We start from the raw sequence: 20,313 nt of genomic DNA, 5'->3' as shown, positions 1-20,313 counted from the left end.
ATGAATGATTAAACGAAGAAATAATAATATGAATGAATGAATGAATGAATGAATGAATGAATGAATGAATGAATGAATGAATGAATGAATGAATGAACGAACGAATGACTGAATGAACAAATGAAGGAGTTGATGAAACTAACGTATAACTGGAACGAACGGAAAAGCGAATGGTCAAACGAATGAAAGAGTGAGTGAGCAATCGAAACAACATAATGAATAGATGAACGAATGAATGCAGAAATGAATGAATAAACGAAAGGGTGAATGATAAAATGAACGAGCGAATTATTACCTCACCTCGACATAATATGGACTCCCTGTCCCGCGCCAGCCGAATTCGTCTGGTCTGCCTAATCCTAGTCTCCCGATTTCCCAAGCTCACATCTCGACTTAACCATCTGTCACCTTCATTTGCGTTTCCATTCCCTTGAAAGCAATTCAGTTGCCGTAATAGACCACCGGTTGCTTGTTGTATGCGCCAATGCGTGACCGGTCCCACTCAAGCACCTTCCTCGTGATCTCAACTCTACTATCCCTTACCGGCGCCTGATCTCAAATTGTTACTGACGCATCTTTATCTTTCGATAATGGTACTATCATTTTTTCCCGTGTCATAGCTCATTTTCGTGGTCCTTATAACTTTTCTTCAGTTACCTTCATTTTCCTACAAGTTTCGCATATGTATGTAATTTTCATGTTTAATCATAATCATCATCATAGCGTTTCATCATCAGCTCTACATGTTAATTTTATGTATAGGAAAACAAAAAGAAATATTCGGTACTCGATTGCACATTTGAAGGTCACATATATTTCGGATATTCATAATCCAATTTGATTCCAGATTTTCACTACTCGATTAACAATAAATTTGCACGAATCTGCTAGGCGTTTGTTGAGGACGCAGTGTGTGTAGCCACATTAAAACGACCACGTGAAAACATGAGAGAGATAATAGGAAAGAAAAAAAAGTTCACGCAGACAGCACAAGCAAACATCTAGTTCAATAACTTCTAATGTCTTAATGCAACGAACAGTTAAGAAATCCGTGCTTCTTAATAAACGATTCAAATGATTTCGTTCAATTGCTGTCTGTTGTGCTTGAAGTTTCAACTTTGCAGGTTATTTCAATGTTTAGAATCAGAAAAATACATACGACATTGGATTCAATATTCGAAGCTTGCATATTTTCGAATATTCATATTCGATTCAATTTGATCGCAGATTTTGACTCTTCAACCGACATCGCATTTCATGACTCCGCTAGAGGATTTTTCAGGATTCCGGTTGGGCAGCTGAGCTTGATAAAGTGAAATGCATGATTGGAATACATGAAAATCAGCAGGTTATGTTTGCAAAATATATATCAACATAAGCAAACACAGTTCAATGATTTCAAACGCCTTTAAACCCTAGATAATAAACAAATCAGCGTTGATCAAACATTCGAATCGACATCGTTTCGTTCCTGTCGGTTATGCTCCAAGTTTAAGCATTTAGAATATTTTGTGTTTTGAAATGAAAGCAAAATATACGGTTATGCTCCAAGTTTAAGCATTTAGAATATTTTGTGTTTTGAAATGAAAGCAAAATATACGGTCTTTGATTTTATATTTGAAGTTGGAATGTTTTGACAATTCATTTGAAATATATTGGATTCCAGGTTTTCCAGACTTCTCAAACAACAAATTTCACGGCTCGTCTTGGGGGTTCTTGAGCACCGCGAGCGCTCAGCTACAATTAAGCGGCAAATTGTGAGCGCGAAGAAGATAATAAGTAATAAGCAAGCCGGCGCAAATTAACATAAGAAACATCCAGTTCAATGATTTGAAACACATTAAAACACCAGACCGTCAACAAAATCCACGGAAGGGTTGCTATGACTAAGCTTGTTGGTGAATATTTACGTGAATACTTACCGAATGTTACCGAATGCTGAACAATATCACTAAATGAATATTTAGTGCGCCCGCGTTATCTTAGTCTCTCCCCCCTCCCCCAACTTTCTTTTTTTTTTCGCGCTGTCTCCAAGAAATTACGAAAACAAATCTGCGTTCGTTAATCATTCAAGTCGGCGTCGTCCAATCCGAGTCCGACGTATTCCATTTCAGCGTTCGCGCGACGTTCAGACAATGTTTCTCGGCCGGTACTCTGTCTTCCACATTTATTTATATACTTAGTCCTTCGCTCGGTCCAGCAAATGCCGTGAGATACGCATTGACGGGGCTTTCGCGGTAATTGAAAAAGCTACCGTGCATTATGCGCTTCTTCTTCGAGACGCCAACGTTTCGTTTCGTCGTTTCGCACACGGATTACCCCGATCGATAGCTCGAAGATTAATGCTTTTCCACCGAGCCCACTGCGACGACTTTTAATCAAGCTGAACGCGAAGCTCTCCTCTAAATGCGGAAGACAATGGAAACGGGATCTGCTTAAGCCCCGTCCCCCCCTTCTCTCCTTTCTTCTTCGAGAGAAAGCTTTAGCTCCAGAGCCACTCTGTGGTTTCTCTATTCAAATAAATGACGTCAGACGCAGACATGTTTCGGTTATAGCAACCACTGTCTTTTTTTTTTGTTGTTGTAATCTGTGTTCAAAGTAATCTGTGTTCAAGGATACGCTGATGCTTGCCAGACGGCGCCGGCTGCTCCTCTTAACTCATAGATGTGCTCAAAAAAATTTCGCCGACGATTACGATACTCCCTAATGCGAAGTTTGAGCGCAGCTCTATACGTGTTTTCGTGTCGCTTTGTATTGGCTGGCGCGGACAATCGGTCTCGTGCGGAACGTTCCAAAGGGAGCGAAGTGTGGCGCGACTGCCTATCTAATCTGGAGATCGCGAGAGGCAGCGCGGGGATGACGCGTGGGGGCGCTATTCACAGTAGCTGCTGCAGACAGACCGCCACTCATGCAGCGCTTTGCTTTCTTCAGGTATATTCACGCGTAAATTGCGGACGCATGTCCCCTGCAGCAGAAAAAAAAAGAAAAGCGCAGAAAGAAGAAACAAAGCGCAGTGAGCAAAACTACCAACGCAACATGATAAAGTAATGCGTATTACTAAACGCGGCTCGCAGGTATAGTCTGACCGTGAAAAAATATATATATTGCACGCTAGCCACTAGTAAATTCGCAACATGCACACAAACATGAAGCACGTGCGCATTATTTTCTTCAAAAAAAAAAAAAACGTTGCGTGTTCGCAAGTATACCGTAGTCGGAGGCAAAACAAGAATGATACGTAGCACGAAGCAGGCACACAATGACAGCGCGGCAAAAAAAAAAAAAATGTATAGCGTTCATACTTTCCCTTTTTATTTTGTTCCACGAACTCTCAAACATAATTATGCAGCCATGCTATATCCGGCCGGATACGACCGGCAGGTCACTGGGTTGGTGGCCGGCGTGGCGACAAGAGACTTCCTCATTCACTTTGCGACATCGATTTCCCATTCGTCTATTTTAGCCGCACTCGTGCTACCGCTGAGCACTGACCGATTAGCCCCCAGTTGCCCAAACGAATCGATGCCATAGAGCCTCTGACGGGGAGCGTCCAAGAAGCAGGAAGTAGCAGTGAAAAAAAAAGGCAAAGATTAAACGAAAGAAAGAAAGAAAATCGGAGCTTCTGAAAATAAACCATTAACTGCCAACCAAAACCGCGATAGCCGGCTCCATGTCGACGTCGACGATCCCAACGATAACGACGATGACGGGCACGAAGACAGAACTACGAGTCACAGGTCACGGACCCACGGTTTAGAATCCCGGGTACCTAATTGAGTGGCTCAGATGCTATGGCAGTTTGGCAACCTCTGGCAAACATCTCCACGCTTCCTGCTGAAACTCGGAAGTATAATGTGCCGTACGTTTCGGGCAGAGAAGAAACGCACAGATGGCGCCTCTCGTAGCTAAGGTGGTGCTTTCAGTCAGTGAGTCGGTCGGTTAGTTAGTTAGTTGGTTGGTTAGTTAGTTAGTTAGTTGGTTAGTTGACCTTTCCTCGAATAAATCCCTTCCTTCCTCCTCTGCTAGTTAGTCGTCATCGTATACTCCCCTTTACTCATCCTGGTAGCGCTGTGGCTATGGAGTTCTGCTCCCGATTACCTGGTTGTGGGTTCGATTCCCTTGCTGTGGCGTCTGAATTACCATGGGGGTGGAATGCTGGGAAAGTGCTCGCGTCCAGAGCTCAGCAGTTGCACCTGGAAGAACTCCAGGTAGCCAAAAACTAACAGAGGACTGCGCTCTTCAGGTATACTAACATAGGGGACACAAACGCGGATGTCAACAAAGAAGCTTGAGACGAAGGACCGCGCTACGAGCGATGAAACGAAAAGTTGATTGGTGGAACGTCAAGAGACAGGAAGACTGACTGGATTAGAGAGCAAACGGGCGTAGCCGATACTATAGTTGAGATTAATAGCTCACGAAATGGGCAGGACACGTAATGGGTAGGGCATATAACTGGTGATCTGTTAGAGCGACAAAATGAGTGCCAAGAGTAGTAAAACACAGTCAGGAACGTCAGAGAACTAGATGGTATGACGACACTGACAAGGGTTGCAATGTGGCTTGTTGGTAACGCATCTTGGAGGGTTTACGGTAGCGCGATTAAAAACAGGACAAAAAAAGACAGACAGCGCCGTGTGTGTCCCTGTGTGTCTTCTTTCGTCCTGTCTTTTAATCGCGCCACCGTTAACCCTCCAAGAAACTGACAAGAGAAAGAGAGAGAAAAAGAAAGGGAAAGAAAGACAAGGAGGTTAGCCAGTGTAAATACCGGCTTGCTACCCTGTACTGGGTAAAGGGATAAAGGGAATAAAAGGTGATAGAAGAAACAAATAAAAAAAATTGAAAGAAAATTCGCACAATAACGCGACCCTACGCGCTACAACGTTCAAAGCCGGTCGCACAATTCACAAGCCCTTAAGAACTTCAGCAGAGCCCTTAAGGCCTTGAGTGCCGAAGCCCGTCTAGACCAGTGTCCTAAAGCTTTTTCTTCTGTGAGGGGGCGATTGTCCAGTTTTTCAAGCGCAGTCGCGAGCACTTTTCTTGCCACATTGTAGCGGGGACCGTCACAGAGGAGGTGCTTGATTGTCTCCTCGTAGCCACAGTTGTGGCAAGCAGGGCTGTCAAGCCATTCCAACGCGGAAGGAATAGGCGTTCGTGGATGCCACGCCGAGCCACAGGCGGCACAGAAGTGTTGCTTCCGCTCGTGGTAACCCTGGTGGAAGACGGAGTTGCAGACGTGGATCCAATCTGTGAAGGCGTGCGTTGCGTAAATAACTGGTGTTCCACAGAGTCTGCGTAAGCTCGCGTGCGAGGGAACGAAGTTTTGTGGCTGCATCTGTTCTCGACAGTGGTATTGATACAATAGGGGCACCATCGTGGGCCGATCGGGCAGCGTCATCCACACTGTTATTTCCCGAAATTCCGCAGTGACCCGGTAATCACTGGTAGATGATGTTGTGCCCCTTGTCAGTTGCGTGATGGTGAAGTAGTTGGATGTCTGCGACTAATTGTGCGTTAGGTCCGTGATTGAAAGGGGACAGCAGGAACTGGGGAGCTGCCTTCGAGTCACAAAAGATGGACCATGACTGCGATGATTTGGGACCAATAAATTCCAGAGCAGCACGGATAGCTGCGAGTTCTGCAGCCGTCGATGATGTAATGTGAGCCGTCTTGAATTGGATGGTGACAGATTTCACGGGAATTACCACTTCAGCTGGAACAGAAGAAACTGACAAATTTGCAGGCATAAGATATATTGATTTGTTTGTTGTTTTTCCTTTCTACATTGACTGTCGTTGTTTAGGCATGTTTGCGAAATGTGCTTTATTGCCGGACCGTTTTGTTGGTTTATTCTTCGTATCACCTCACGCTATCATCATTTTGCACGTTGGACAATCTACTGATTGTGGAGAAGCCGGTGACCTGTAAGCTGCCAACATTTCCAATGTCATCGGCATCAATCATTCGCTCACACATAAGGTTGTGTCAGCTGGCGCAAGACAGGGTTAATTGGAAATCGTTGGGACAGGTGTTTGTCCTGCCGTGAACCTAACTTAGGCTGATAAAGACCTGACGTTCAGGGCGTCGAGATAAGTACGCTTGCCATGGAGGACGGAAGTGAACTAGGAAAATGCATTGCGTCACGTAGCCAGCCTTGGCGAGCTAACTCCCGTGAAGCCATTATCTTCGATTTTTTTTTCCCTCGCAGTATCGGCCGACCACGTGACCTCTGAGGGACCTCGCGTTGACCGAGAACGGTTGATTCCCGGTAGTGTTTATTCGCTGGGTACTTGTTCGAATGTGCTGCCGTAGCTCTGCTTGCAGAGTGGGAGAACTAAAACCTACCGCGAGCAATGACGGGGCGATAACGTGCTGAGCCGATACGTTTTGGCTTCAGTCGTGTTGCGTGATGCTCTCTCTTATCTTTTCCTTCTGCCGTGACGCTATGCACTAAACGCGAAAAAAAGAGAGAGAGAAAAAAAAAGAATGCTGGTCTATAGTTTCTGGAAGAACGAAGGGGTGATAAGCGTGACACAGTTTCGTAACTGCGGGTCTGTAACTCGTGCGAATGGGTTTTGCGTGTACAGAGCCACCTGCCGAGGATTGGGGCAGCTCGTTGCTGCGCGTTAGCAAATAGTGATAATAATAAAGGAAATAAAGAGAAGCAAGAAAGCTTTTTCCCGACGGCTCGAGGATGTTAAAGCGATGACCCGCATTTTGTAGAGAGAGCGCGCGCGACATGGCTTGGTTAGCGGGTCAGGGACGTCGGTATCGGGCGGCACGTTGCACGTCGTTCTATGTCCCCGAGGCGAGGGAGAGCGAATTCGCAGCACGTAATAGAGCTTCGCATTGCACCTAGTGTTCGTGACGCACAAGTGAATGAATGAAAACGAATGAAGAAACGAACGAAGTATGGAATGAAGTGGTGCTTTTCGTAAGCGTTTATATTCTAGGTAACTTCGTCCTTGTAACGTTGGTGATTGCTTCTCTCTTTTTTTCGTCATTATACAAGTGACGTTTTGCTGTTTGTTCTTGGTCCTTGCCGCGAGCAATGACACACACACAGCCTTCAATGCTGTGTGCGTGTGTGTGCGTGGTGTGTATGCACGCGTGCGTGTCTGTGTGCATGTGTGCATGTGTGCGCGCGCGCGCGTGTGTGTGTGTGCGTGTGTGTTCCGTTGCGTTACGTCGTCTTACTCAAGACGTCACTGTTTTATCGTGTCATCATCGTCAGACTACCTCCTCAGCTTCACCCACACCCCATGCCAATGAAACAAAAAAATTGTGCAAAAGCAATCGATGATTATTGCGACTGTGCGCGAATAGCCGAACGAACCGCGAATAGGTCAAGCGCTGTGCCGTATAGCCGTGCCAACAAAGGTCCCCTAGCTGCGTATAGACCAGTGTATAGACCTGTGTGTAGACCAGTGTATGCGCCACGGTGCGGTACGCACACAGCCGCAAGGCAGGAACGCAGGTGCATGTACATACATGCATGCATGAGCATGTGCATGCATGCACATGCAGGCAGCGCTAGGCAGGACGCTATCCTGCGTTCCGGCAGAGACGACTGAGCGAAGCGTGACGCTGCGTTGTCTTGGTTTTAGTCGTCCTTCGCAGCCAAGTGCGCTGTGCGTTTCTAGAAACTTTTTTAAGCCTCTATACGCGCTTGCTACGCATGCGCCGCCGATACCAGGACAGCACGGCGACGGCGCGAATGCACCACGAGTGCCCGCACGATTGCTTTTGCGCCACGGGTAAGGTCGAACACATCCCCATTGCGAGAACGGGAAATCTTTGGGAGACGGGCGCGATACAACACGCGTTAAATCGCCCAACGTTGGAGACCTTGCGCGCTGCACCAGGACTCCGAGAGTGGTGGCGTACTGCACACGCATCTCGGAGGACGCAGGCGGCGAAGCAGTACTTAATGGCGGACGAAGAAAAAAAATGCTGTGTCTATTGCAAAGAAGAAGGTATTTTTTGAGAAGACGATAATAATATTCATCGGCATCGTATAAGCCTAATTTATGCGCACCGCGGCCCGAAGTCCTCTCAAACCAAAGTCGGATCGAATCGGCTTAATTGTTGCGATAGCGATTGTACGGACGCTCGAGGCGCATTGGCACCGTCGCCGTTGCGGTTACCGATATAGCGCCGGCGTTGTCGTGCTGTCCTGCTATCCAAAAGCGACGAAGCTGAGTGGCCTTCGGATAGGGCGGCGGAGACAGGCTGACAAGCCTGGCAGATTGACGGGACGCGCCTGCGAGTCCCCTGAAATCACTTACAAAGACGACAGTGCTTAAGCGAAGCGGACAATAAAGACAAGGACGACGCGGAAGCCAGGACAATGCATGGGTTCTATTCCAATAGCATTCAAGCTTCTCGCTCTTCATCAGTGGCGCTAGAAGCGCCCCGCCAACGTCATCGATCGGCGTCAACGTCAGCGATCGGCTATAGCCGTGAACGGTGGATACGATAAGAAGAACAGAATCGAGCCAAGCGAATCCTTATATTAAGCCAGCCCAATTTGTTTCTTTCTTTTTTTTTTTACAACGAAGCTGTTTATGGCTAGCTTCCAGCGGATCGATGTCCGTAGACCAAAAATCCCGAAGATAGTGCAATACCGGGCCGACCCGTGGCGGAGGTGAAGCAGGCTTCAAGCACTTCGCCAACTTTCAAAAATTAAGTTTAATACATTGGGTCCAGGTACGTATCAGATATTGAGCTGATAACAACAGATACTACACTTTGACCCGCGTCGGCTATGTCTACGTTCGCACCATGCACGTGTACGCCATCCCGCGTATTCAAACTATAGCGCCTACCAATCTGAGTGTCTTCTGTCTCCTGACGTCATGCTCTACCTAGGCTCCTCTCCTCAGTTCTGCTCTGCCTGTGAAATGGGTAGGCCGCGTGTTGTACGGTCTCAAGAAGAACAGCGTGCCTACCAAGAACGATGGCGCGAACAGAGAAGGGAATGGGCGCGGCGGTGACGGAAGGAGACCACCGACGACGAGCAAGCCGCGGACGCCAAGCGTATAAGCGTGCTGCCCGCCAGGACCGCGTTGGGAAAAGAAATGCGAACCGTCCATGTGGCCCCGATCCCGCAAACTTGGAAGATTTCACCGGAGCAACGGTCAATCACCACACACACAGCTTCGCTGGTCGTCTACCTTCACAGCGTGGAATGACGCTGTCTTTTTTTTTTTTTTCCTTTCTTGTTTCTTGTGCCCCGGAAAGGAGGGTTCATTTCGCTCGTATGTACCGTCCGACAACCGACACTATCTCCAAACACTATATATAGAGGCCGGCGGAATGCGCTTCGGCCACGTACGGTTGTCGCCGTCATCGCCGTGGCTGTCGTCACGATTGACGTCATTAACTCTCGCTCCCCCCCCCCCCCCTTTTTTTTTTTTTCGTCTAAACGCGCTGCTTCTTTCGAGGTCCGTCCCCACGGGATATAACCTCTCCCCGAAAGGGTTAAACAGACCATGGCCGCGCGCTCCCTATATATTCCAGCTGACCTGCATCGTCTGCCCCGAATACGACGAGATTAGGGTGGCCCTAGTTTCGTATCTCGCAAAATAGACGAAAAAAAAAAAAGCTCTCGGAATTGGTTCCGCGGGGGCCGCTCATAAACAGTGGCGTTGTAACACTTTTCCTTTTCTCGGCGCAGGTCGCTCAGCGGCCTTCCAAATATCAGAGCCGTTCGTCACACGCGAAAAAGTGTGCGAGGCCTCAATCTCCCACCGATGTCTAACGCAGACATTGCTAGTAAAAAATAAAATAATAGTAGCTGAAGCTTTGCAAACGAAGAGCCATTGTACGGGGGCCTACGTCTTCTTTTTCTCCCTTTTTTCTTGCACATAGTAAGACACGTTTACACGCGCCGTTTGCAAATGTGTTGCGTGCGTCACAATGAATAAATTGTTGGGTATCTATTTACAGTACACTCAGAATAAAAAGATGCATGCATCCGCATGCACTCCCCCCTTTTTTCCAGCAGTGGCCGGGACCTCCGATAGGAAAAAGTAAACAAAGCAAGAAATATGAATAAAAGGCCAGTTGGGGTTCTTCACATAAAACCACTCGCGTACCCAAACGCCCTATTGGATCCAGTGACCGACAGACCGAAAGACACTCGAACAAGACCCGTCCGCCATTTTCTTTGTCTTAACTTCTTCAGCAGGGGGAGGTTGGGGGGGGGGGGGGGGGCATCCAGTCATATATATATATTGCCGCGCCTGTACTCTGATGAAGAGGAGGAATATGCGAGCAGGCACGCGCGTTTCTATCAAGGCGCGGTGAAGAAGAAGAAGTCGCGGCAGCGCGCTGTATTAAAAAAGGCGACCTCCTGCTATTCCTCTTGATCAGGGCTGTGCGACCTCTGTTTCTGACGTTGCGACACTGGTGGAGGTGCTGGCGCCTTGAACCTCATGCGTTCAACCCCTATAAGGACTCGTACACCCAGTCCGGAAGCTCCACTTCTCGTCACGACTCCAGTCCATCGATTCAGTCGGCGCCTGCTCGGCCTGAGCCCGGAATTCCCTCCCGTTGCGCCTCCCACCAGCATGGCTGTTCCAACACCATCGGCCACTCTTCCTTCTTCTCAGACGGCGCCGAGCATTTCCCAGGTGACTCTTGAACAGCCTCACGTTCCCGCAACCTTCCATGGTGATGCTTTCGAAGATGTCGAGGACTGGCTCGATCAGTACGAGCGCGTCGCTGATGTCAATCACTGGACCGAGCGACAGAAACTCACCCTATGCTTATTTCGCGCTCGAAAAGAGTGCTCGCACGTGGTACGAGAACAGGGAAGCGAGCTTCCACACGTGGGGCAATTTTCGGCGTCAGCTCCTCGATTCATTCGCAAGTTCGGACCGGCGCGATTACGCGCAACAACTTATTGAGGCTCGCGTACAGCAGCCGAACGAATCTGTCGTCATGTATGCGGAGGATATGGCCCGTCTGTTTCGCCGAGCTGATCCCGATATGACCGAGGCGAAGAAGGTGCGTCACCTTATGCGGGGAATTAAGGAACCGCTGTTTGCAGGCCTTGTCCGAAACCCGCCCACAACGGTCGACGACTTCATCAAAGAAGCGACTATCATTGAGCGGGCACTTCAGCAACGTTGCCGCCACTTTGATCGCCTACCCAACAACACACCAATAAGCGCCGCAGCTCAGGGTGTTGACCAGCCTTCTTTACGGGAAATGATTAGAGTCATTCTACGTGAAGAGCTGCGAGCCCTCGGCATTACTCCTACGGAGTCTCCAGTCGTTTCGGTTGCCGAAGTCGTGCGCCAAGAGTTGCGGCAAGCCTTCTCCTCACCACCTCCATGCCCTGAGGCACGTCCATTGAGCTATGCCGACGTGGTCCGACGTCCTCCCCCTTCACCGGAGGTACCGCCATTTCAGCCTCGGACCGTTCCCGTGCCGTGGTGGCAACGAGAGTCTGTGAGACGACCTCCTGTTCGCCGTACTGACTTGTGGCGCACGGCCGACCGTCGACCACTCTGTTTCCATTGTGGGGAACCTGGCCACATTGCCCGCTTCTGTCCCCATCGAGAGGCTGGGGTGGCAAGTTTTTCGCCCGCCGCTTCTCTGCGCTTTGACGACCGTTGTGCCCCGAATCGTGATCACCTGTCGACCAGCCAAGCAGCTTCACCGCGTCGTCGCTTGCAGTCCCCATCCCCTGTGCGTTACACTTCCCCAAACCGCCAGAGTTTCGCTGACGTCGTCAGGGGTGGTCGTTCCCCTAGTCCGCGCCGGGGAAACTAACGGCAGCGACCTCCGGGGGGAAGGTTGCCCAGTGTCGCGACGCCAAAAATACCCCCCACGCTACCCAAGAGGACGATACGACGACGACGAATACTACCGCCGACGACGTTGCCCGTGCCGATATTAGCATTCTCATCGATGGACATCACGTTACAGCACTTGTTGATACTGGCGCAGACTTCTCAATCATGCGGCAGGAGCTGGCCGACCGCATTCGGAAAGTGAAGACGCCGTGGACCGGGCCACACATAAGAAGTGCCGGTGGCCAGGTAATAACACCAACAGGAACATGTACCGCTCGAATTCACATCGGTGATTCCAGCTTCGTTGCCACTTTCGTCATTATCCCCGACTGCTGCAGAGACCTCATCTTAGGGATGGATTTTCTGCGAGATCACGGCGCCGTCATAAACATTCCGGGCCGTATGGTGACGTTCTCTGCAAGCCCCTATGCCGACACCACTCATGACGGGCAACATGAGCGTCTGCGACTCGCCGACGATGTGACCATTCAACCGCGCTCCTGCCGCCTTGTATCTGTCTCGTGCCGGAAGCCCTACCATGGGGATGTGATCGCGGAGCAAATTGTTGCACTATTGCTAACCCACGGCATTTCGATTGCTAGAGGCCTACTCGACATGACTCATGGGCAAGCGGAAGTCCTTCTGACGAACTTCAGCGACGAACGCCGTCACATTCAAAAGGGCACCGCAATTGCCTACTGCGACGAAGTCATTCAAGTAAACGATTGTTTGGCTTTACAACGTCAAGACACGACCGTTCCGGCCTCGACACATTTGTCTTTCGACGTCAGCTCCACCCTGTCGCCTTCTGAGAGACAGCGCCTCTTGGAGCTGATACACCAGTTCGAAGATTGCTTTTCGACTACGTCAAAAGTGAAACAAACACCGCTGACCAAGCACCGTATAATCACGGATGATACCACGAGGCCGATTCGACAAAACCCCTACCGTGTAGCTCCAAAGGAACGTGAAGAGATTCAAAAGCAAGTGACCAAGATGCTCGAGGATGACGTGATCCAGCCTTCGAACAGTCCCTGGGCTTCACCCGTGGTCTTGGTCAAAAAGAAAGACGGCAGCTTGCGCTTCTGCATCGATTACCGCAAATTAAACCAAGTCACGAAGAAAGACGTCTACCCGCTGCCACGCATTGACGATTCGCTGGACAGGCTGCGGCATGCACGTTATTTTTCATCAATGGACCTACGAAGCGGGTATTGGCAGATAGAGGTCGATGAGAGAGATCGTGAGAAAACGGCCTTCGTGACCCCCGACGGTCTTTACGAATTTAAGGTACTTCCTTTCGGTCTGTGCTCAGCGCCAGCCACTTTTCAGCGTTTAATGGACACCGTACTATCAGGCCTGAAGTGGCAAACTTGCTTGGTCTATTTAGACGACGTCATAGTGTTCTCGGCTACATTCGAGGAGCACCTAAGCCGGTTACTCACTGTTCTTCAAGCCATACGCTCAGCTGGCCTGACGTTAAAGCCCGAGAAATGTCATTTTGGCTTCAGTGAACTGTGCTTCCTCGGCCACGTCGTCAGTCACGAGGGTGTACGACCGGACCCAGAAAAAATAGACGCTGTGGCAAAGTTCCCCACACCACCCGACAAGAAGGCAGTGAGGCGCTTCCTGGGGCTGTGCGCCTATTACCGGCGGTTCATTGCGAACTTCTCTCGTATTGCTGCCCCGTTAACACGCCTTACACGAGACGATGTTCCCTTTCTGTGGGGTGAAAATGAGCAAATAGCATTTGACGAACTACGCCAGCGCCTGCAAACGCCTCCAGTTCTTGCGCACTTTGACCTGGAAGCCCCTACAGAACTTCACACCGATGCGAGCAATGTTGGTCTGGGGGCCGTACTGGTGCAGTGGCAAGACGGCTTCGAAAAAGTAATCGCTTACGCCAGTCGAACACTCTCTCGTACGGAGGAAAACTACTCGACTACCGAGAAGGAATGCCTCGCCGTGGTGTGGGCGGTTACCAAATTTCGCCCATATTTGTACGGCCGTTCATTCAAGGTTGTCAGCGATCATCATTCTCTTTGTTGGTTGACTAACTTGAAAGATCCATCTGGCCGTTTGGCGCGCTGGAGTCTTAGGCTTCAGGAGTTCGACATGACCATAATTTACAAATCAGGGAAAAGGCACACCGACGCCGACTGCCTTTCGCGGTCACCCGTAGAGCCCGCAGGTACCGATGACGCGGACGTTGACGCTGCATTTTTGGGAGTCGTCGACGCCGTCACCATTTCACAGGAGCAGCGCCACGACCCAGAGCTGCTCCCACTCATTAATTTCTTGGAAGGCCGAAGTACAGACGTCCCGCGACTCTATGCCAGGGGACTGCCGTCGTTTTGTCTGCGAAATGATGTTCTCTATAAAAAGAACTTTTCTGCCAGCGGCAGCACGTACCTGCTTGTCGTACCGATATCACTTCGCAAAGAAATACTAACAGCATGCCACAATGAAGCCACCTCAGGTCATCTAGGCTACACGAGAACACTGTCCCGACTCCGACGCAAGTACTATTGGCCAAAGCTACCCGCTGCTGTGAAACATCATGTACAAACATGCGCCGACTGCCAAAGACGCAAAGCACCTCCCGGCAAGCCTGCAGGTCTCTTACATCCAGTCGAGGTACCAGGACAGCCTTTCACCCAAGTTGGAATGGATTTCCTGGGCCCATTTCAACTTCTACAGCCGGCAACAAATGGATCATTGTCGCAACCGATTACCTGACGCGCTACGCGGAGACTAAAGCTACGCAGCGGGGCACAGCAGCCGAAGCGGCTCATTTTTTCATCGAGAACGTCGTCCTTCGGCACGGTGCCCCAAAAGTAGTCATCACAGACAGGGGAACTGCCTTCACTGCAGAACTTCTTGACTCGGTTCTCACACTAAGTGGTACAAACCACCGGAAAACAACCGCATATCATCCCCAGACCAACGGACTGACCGAGCGGCTTAATAAGACCCTCGCAGACATGCTATGCATGTACGTCGACGTGGAACACAAGAACTGGGATCAGATTTTGCCTTACGTAACTTTCGCATACAATACCGCTCGACAAGAAACTACTCGAATGACGCCCTTCAGCTTGGTCCACGGTCGCGAAGCCACGACGACGTTGGATGCCATGCTGCCTCACGAGTGTGACGACATACCTACCGACGTTGTCGAATTTACTCAGCGCGCCGAAGAAGCTAGACAGCTTGCCCGCGTACGTATCTGCTATCAGCAAGGCCAAGATGCAAAACGGTACGATCTTCGACACAGGTCCGTTATCTACACTCCCGGCGATAAAGTATGGGTTTGGATACCCATACGCCGTCGTGGACTTTCTGAAAAACTGCTAAGACGGTACTTTGGGCCATACAGAGTGATTCGACGCCTGAGCGACGTGACCTACGAGGTCGTTCCTGACAGTGAGAGTAACTCCAGTCGCCGCAAGCACTTACCCGAAGTGGTGCATGTGGTGCGGATGAAGCCGTATCTGTCGAACTAAGTTTCGTTTGTTCTTTTCTGTTGTTTTTTTTTTTGTGGTTGTGTTTTGCGTGTCTTACTCTGTGCCATTTGTACGCCGCCCTCATATGCTTAAGTTACGCATCGGGACGATGCTTCCTTCGGAGGGAAGCAAATGCCGCGCCTGTACTCTGATGAAGAGGAGGAATATGCGAGCAGGCACGCGCGTTTCTATCAAGGCGCGGTGAAGAAGAAGAAGTCGCGGCAGCGCGCTGTATTAAAAAGGCGACCTCCTGCTATTCCTCTTGATCAGGGCTGTGCGACCTCTGTTTCTGACGTTGCGACAATATATATATATATATATATATATATATATATATATATATATATATATATATATATATATATATATATATATATATATATATATATAAACTTTTTAAAAACAGTCACTTTATCCTTCAGTAAGCGCCCCTCTATTTCTTTGTTTAATTATTCGTTTAATGGCTGTTGCCTTGCACGGGTGTCCGAATATAAGTACCTTGGCCTCATCTTCACACCTAACATGTCGTGGTCAAGCCATATTGAATACATATGCAATAAAGCATCTAAGAAAATAGGCTATTTAAATCGCACATTGCGAAAAGCTCCACGTGAAACAAAGCTGCTAACATATAAATCGCTCATCCGACCCATTCTCGAATATGGCTGCCCCATCTGGCACCCTTATAAGGTATCGGACATTAACACTCTCGAATCAGTTCAAAAGAAAGCAATCCGTTTCATATACCGCCGTTATGACTGGAACTTCTCACCCTCATCTCACCTTGTTGCACTAGGTCTACAACCTCTGTCCGAGCGGCGCGATCGTGAATGTCTTAAATTGTTGCATATTCTCATCAACACCCCACGCTACTCATTAACGAACAACTATCTGTCTTCTGCTAAATTGCAACCTACAAGGAATAGCCACAAACTCAACCTTGCACCATTTCAACCGCGCACTAACTTATTTAAGTACAGTTTCTTTCCTCGTACGATTGAAAAATGGAACTTAGTGCCAGGTGAAACTAGGTCGTTACCTTTAGAGGAATTTTTATATCACTTAGGTTGATTCATGCTGTGTTTATGTTACTTGTTGTATGTTGGATTTTGTAACAATGCTGATTTTCAAGGTGTTGAAGATGAGTTGTGCAGACGAATGTTGTGATGTTGTATCCAATGTACACTCCCACTCCTACGATAGCCCAATTGGGCTGCAGTATGTATAACTAAATAAAATATATATATATATATATATATATATATATATATATATATATATATATATACTACCGCAGTGCACAACTCGCTCGCTCGATAACGTCTCCATAGTCTATTTCATCAACAGCGCTCTTCGGGTCGGTCGTATCGCAGCGTCTTTTTCTACCTGCCTGGCCCGGGGTGAATGACCTGTTCCGTGTCTGAGTGTGTGCCCTGTGCGTTCGTGTGTGTTTGTGTGTATGCGCGCCCCTATAAAGCAGCACGCGAGTGCAGTTGCGATCGATGCTAGAGCACAGTCGAGCAACACCAACGAACCCCGGTGTTGAGGCCGCTGGGGAGGCCGCCTGGTTTCTAAATATAGCGCGCAGCGGAGGCTATTTTTAGCGTGGCCCGGATATTTCGATCCCTTCCTTGTTGGGAGTTTAGGGAACTCGGAACGGGAGGTGACTGTGCCTGGGCGTCTATACGGCAGTTCCGGTTTGTGTTAACCGAGACGCAACCCGAAACTCCTTTTCATGTCTTCTTTTCTTGTCTTTTTGTTCTGCCTCATGCCTGAATGCTTCCTTAGAAGGGGTCTTTTTTTGTTTTACGCTGAACCTACACTTTTCGTCGCTATCCTTTTGTGCACGAATGCTTCCTTAGTGGGGATCGCGTGGAAGTCAGCGCTCACCCCCTTAGCCTAGTTTCCAGGATAGCGAGCCGCCTCAGGCGAGTACGGCACGCAGACGTGGTTGCACGGTGGCTAATGAGCGCGAAGCAGACGATTTGAGTCCTTTTCGTCTGCTTGCGTGGCTTTATTTTGACTTGGCTTCGTTCGCCTCCAACTTGTAGCTCTGCGCAGCAGATTATTGGAGTCTTTTTCGTCTGCTCGCGTGGTTTAATATTTTTTGCTTGAATTCGTATGTCTTCTGCTCGTAGTACCCGTTGCAGACGATTTCTTGCGCATTTAGTTGGCAGCTTTCGTTTTTTTTTCCTCCGCGCTATCTACTGCCTGTTATCGAACGCACAAACTCGAGTCATATAGGATATTCCACATAGATATTAAAGAGAGTAAGTGGCCCGCGTCGCAAAATAATGGCTCGGCTCGGCACGCGCCTGTCTTCCTTATAAAACTCTACAGTAGTCATTTCCGCATATGTATGTATGTATGTATGTATGTATGTATGTATGTATGTATGTATGTATGTATGTATGTATGTATGTATGTATGTATGTATGTATGTATGTATGTATGTATGTATGTATGTATGTATGTATGTATGTATGTATGTATGTATGTATGTATGTATGTATGTATGTATGTATGTATGTATGTAGTATGTATGTATGTATGTATGTATGTATGTATGTATGTATGTATGTATGTATGTATGTATGTATGTATGTAGTATGTATGTATGTATGTAGTATGTATGTATGTATTATGTATGTATGTATGTATGTATGTATGTATGTATGTATGTATGTGTATGGTAAGCTGGGAGCTTACCACTGTCGTTGAAAAGAAAAGTGTACAATCGTTGCATTCTACCTGTGCTAACATATGGGGCAGAAACTTGGAGGTTAACAAAGAAGCTCGAGTTCAAGTTAAGGACCGCACAAAGAGCGATGGAACGAAAAATCTTAGCACTAACGTTAAGAGAACGGAAGAGAGCGGTGTGGATCAGAGAACAAACGGGGATAGCCGATATTCTAGTTGACATTAAGCGGAAGAAATGGAGCTGGGCAGGTCATGTAATGCGTAGGATGGATAACCGGTGGACCATTAGGGTTACAGAATGGATACCAAGTGAAGGGAAGCGCAGTCGTGGTCGGCAGAAAACCAGATGGGGCGATGAAGTTAGGAAATTTGCAGGCGCAAGTTGGAATCAGCTAGCGCAAGACAGGGGTAATTGGAGATCGCAGGGAGAGGCCTTCGTCCTGCAGTGGACATAAATACAGGCTGATAATGATATATACATTTGCGTGCTATCAGGCCAGTTTTGTTTTCCTACAGCATGGTTGTTACCTTTGCCTTCGTGAACTGTGTGCACTACGCTTATATACATGGGCTCTACCTGGGAGCTTAAGCAAAAGGCAATGACGTCACTGCTATAGTTGAATCAGGTCGGTGCCCTACGTAGTAGCACATGCGTCATATGGTAGGTTGGCATATATGGGCTTTTATATGTTGTCCCCATGTGTTATATTGTATATTGGGTTTGTGAGGCCTATGCTTCGTTTTTTTTTTCTTCAAGTAGACCTTTTCTTGCTTACTCTCCCGGGTTTGGCGGGGCTGCTGCAAAACTGTGCCGGATAAAGGACAAACAGAGGCGGTTGGAGGTGGCACGGGATGTAAGTACGTAAGCTTGGACGTAAGCTCCGGCACAAACACGCAGTAGTCGTCACTTCATCGCTTTCGTTCTGTTACGATCATTGCGTCGCGATCGTTCCGCCGTCTTCTCGCTGTCTCATTGTCACTGCGTTTTCATTACACCATCGTAATCATTGCGTTGGCCTGACGTCATGGTCGTTCCATCGTTGTCATTCTGTCGTAGACATTCCATACTTTCGAAAAAAAAAAGGAAACCTATAATCTCCATATCCAATAATCTATTGTCGGAACATATGTCGATCCTATGTAAAAATTCGTATGTTCCTATGTACCATATTAGGATGACCTCGAGATATATGGGAACCCAATACGTTCACATAATCATATGGGGACTTCCGTAAGAATCGGCGTATCCCACACTGTGTGGGAATCGGTCGAAAGCACAGAGCCCGTGGGATCCGTTATGACGTATAGAAACATGCGGATTTTTCATATGGGCTCCCCTATGTTCGTATGCGATTATTGGATGCGGGGCAAATTCCATCACGACGAGTCATCAAGTGTATTCTCGCTGGGCTTCATATAGCGCGGTAGGCACTGGAAACCTCGAAGTATACACCAGTTTCTGCCAGAAACCTTTGTTTTTTTCTTGCTGCAGATCTCCAACGTAGAACCATTTCGCTTTTGTCAAGTTTGTGTTCTCGTGCACAATTTGGGACCGAGGTTCAAGACGCACTTTTACGAAGCGGGGTACTGCGGTAGTTTTCTTGGAAACTGTAGATCAAGTGCTCGTTGGAGGGATCGCTCGATCTCTGTCCTCGTCGACAAATCCTCCTGATCCTCGGATCCTTTCCCCCTCTGTATACCGGTGAGTCGCATCCGCCACTATATCTCATATTGATTGCTATCTCATATCCGCCCCTATATCTTAGATACGCGTATAATCAACGATTGATTGAGGGAGTTTAACACGTTAAAGCAACTCATGCTAGGAGGAACAGGGGGGGCTCGGGATCATCTTTCTTAGCGTGAACTGAAAGCTCGGCACACAAGGATGTTTGCATTCAAGACGCGTAAATTTAGCCGAATGGTTCGAGGAATACGATGCACCTTAGTCGGATTAGTGCGAGACGCTTACGCCTGGATCCAGAAATAAAGTGCCCACCTCGGCCTTTTATTCTAGAATGTGTTATTCTAGAATGCGTTGTTCTAGAATGCAATCTAGAAAGGGATTTGCCTTCTTTGCCCAAGTCCCTGTTCGTTTAGCGCTGTTACTTTTCAAAAGTAATCTAGAAAGCTTACCCACCTCGGCGCACTCGTACAAGTGGGTCTGCACGTCTGTGTCACCACTGGTGGTAAGGCGAGACCAACTGAGTCCTACATGTTTAATAAAAAAGCAGTTCGAACGATATTGGCAATCAGCGCGTGCTGCTAACGCCGCTGTTGAGATGCCAACATCTTCTCGT

At 48.3% G+C, this 20,313-nt stretch overlaps 1 protein-coding gene and 1 pseudogene across 1 annotated transcript in view; both read right to left on the bottom strand.

Annotated features, from left to right (window-relative positions):
- LOC119458788 (potassium voltage-gated channel protein eag) overlaps positions 1 to 20,313 on the bottom strand; it is a 130,326-nt gene that overhangs the window by 66,942 nt on the left and 43,071 nt on the right. The gene's annotated exons all lie outside the window — the stretch shown is intronic.
- Positions 8,591 to 8,769, bottom strand: LOC119459763 (U2 spliceosomal RNA; annotated as a pseudogene).

The sequence above is a fragment of the Dermacentor silvarum genome, chromosome 7 (assembly GCF_013339745.2).
Source record: "Dermacentor silvarum isolate Dsil-2018 chromosome 7, BIME_Dsil_1.4, whole genome shotgun sequence".
Taxonomy (NCBI): domain Eukaryota; kingdom Metazoa; phylum Arthropoda; class Arachnida; order Ixodida; family Ixodidae; genus Dermacentor; species Dermacentor silvarum.
Note: the sequence above shows the minus strand (reverse complement) of the source record. Positions and strands in the feature narration are given on the sequence as shown.